Genomic DNA, 2,411 nt, shown 5'->3' on the forward strand with positions numbered 1-2,411 from the left:
TGAAACCTGACTGACGACGTGTCTCCTGCAGGGTGGCAGGGAGTTGAAGGGCGGGTCATCTGTCAGGTTGTGTCGGGCTGGAGATTAATGCAGCGGCCCGGGCTTTTCTCTAGACCTGGAGATGATGCTCCCCGAAACAGAAATAAATCAAACCATCTCTGGTAAACAAGACGCAGACCACCAAGCAGAGATCCGTGCTTCCATATCTTGCTCATATTATTGACTTTCAGGAAAGTTACTCAGTCTGCAGATGACGCCCTCATTTTTTATTTTTTTCAAGATGCAGAAATGTGTGACTACGAAATGAATCATGTTTCCTCTTGGAAGGTTTCACTCCGTCCATTTTGTGCCACACATCATGTCAAGTCACAAGAGGCAGATTTAAAGCTGTGTGCAGTCATTAGATGGATTGTTACACACACTCAGCCTGTCAGACACATTCAATCAGTCTGATCTGACAAACAATCTGGAGGGGGGGGGAATTTACAACTGTTTTTGTAATTATTTCATGTGAGCATGTTCATTAAATCTGTCATAACCATTAATACCAGTGGTAATACCAACAAAAAAAACGTGAGATAAACAGCATTACAATACGACTATTGTGTAATTATACTGGAGGTTCTATGGGACCCAGTGTTTATGATATCACCTCACTGATCCATCGTCATATTAAAATAATATAATCGACACAGTTCTATATACCAGTAGTTATTTTTTACTTTTCAGATATAAAGATAATGTTTTAATAATCACAACCTTAGTTCTTTGACTTTGACTGAAAATTACTTCATAGCCCGACTTTTAGACAACTGCTCTCTAACCTGTTCTAAACCATTTTTGTGAGATTGAACAGAAAATATGTCTTTTGCTTTTCAAGACATTTTTTATTTTTATCATAGGGAAACGACAGCTGTAGCTAAGCGACAGCTTTATGATGAATAACCCCCCCAAACACTGCTTCCTTGTTTTAAACTGCCATGAGCCACCAGAAATATTTACAGGAAATCTTCTGTCCCAAGTGCTACTTAATGTGTTAAATATGTTAAGTAAGAGCTACTGTAATTTATGTTATTTTTGTAATGGGTTTGTTGAACTGTATCCAACAGTGATTGAACTCAGAGCACTGCAGATTTACTGTTATTTGTTTTTATGCGTGATCTATGATTTCTCCCCATGCAAACAAAGATCCCTTGGTCATTTCGTTCATCCGCGGTTTCCAGCAATCCTGGTAAGAACCATGTGTTAGGCTGTTTCTGCTGGTCTAACACTTTTAGGGTCAACTTCCCGAATTCCAAAATCAATTTACATTTCCTCCAAATCAGTCATCAGATGGTGATTTCCCTCACACAACAATAACAGGACATAGCAGCCTGTTTTAATTTCATCTCACTGATAAGAAGCCGCTAATTAGATGCTGTCAAAGCCCCCAATCATATCTGCTAATAATATGATGCATCACCACCAGAGACAAACAGTGACTGAGCCGTCATCAGAGCACCATCTCTGCAGCGATACTGGACGATGAACTTTGCTCCACCAAACTCTTTCTGTGCCATCTGTCAGAAGTGATAATACCCTCCACCTAACACCACCTGCTCGCTGCTCCGCACCATTAGCAGGTTATAAAGCAAGGCCTTTCCTATCCTTTCTGTTGTTAAATAAAGCTCTTCATCATCACCTGAACCACGGCGCACACAATACTTTTTATTGCTCCCCGTTTCCAGGAGTGGATGATATTTCTCCCCAAAACAAGGTTGTGTGTTTGTTTGAATCCTTGGCAGTGTGGCCTGGGAATCTGGAGGTGACAGACGTGACCTGTATCCCTGAAGGCCATGACATGTGCCGTTGGTGTTCACTTACAAATCCCAGCAGCGTGATTCATGGGACTGCTGGGATACAAATGACACGATCTGTTCTTCGACTTACTTAACAAGCTGCTCTCAGTCCCTGCTGTAATATAGTACATGCAGACTGCTGACTGCATTGACCTGAGCTGCAAAGGCCGGTTTTAAAAAGGGTCGAGAGCCGGTCTCAACGCTGATTTCAGCCTGTTGCATGGAGACTGCAATCCAGGTGATGCGTCAGCCAATGGCAGGAGGCCAGAGCCACACACAGGCATCAAGATGGTGCAACTGATTGATGGAAGCGTAGCACCAGCACTTGCCAAGCCATTCACACGGACATAAATTACATGTTTACTGCCGGCTGTGGCTCTCCAAGCTCGCCAACATTTCTTATGATGTCAGCAGTGCATTATCATATTTAATCAGCCCCCGGCCACCCGTGTTAAATGGGAGGGGGATTGAAGTGGCCATTGCCGTAAAGATGATTTACATCACAAACATAAAAATCAGGATATTTATAGACCCGTTTATGGAGTGGAGTTCAAGATCTGAAAGCTCTGTCGG

This window comes from Platichthys flesus, chromosome 3 (genome assembly GCF_949316205.1).
Source record: "Platichthys flesus chromosome 3, fPlaFle2.1, whole genome shotgun sequence".
NCBI classification, from domain to species: Eukaryota; Metazoa; Chordata; class Actinopteri; order Pleuronectiformes; family Pleuronectidae; genus Platichthys; species Platichthys flesus.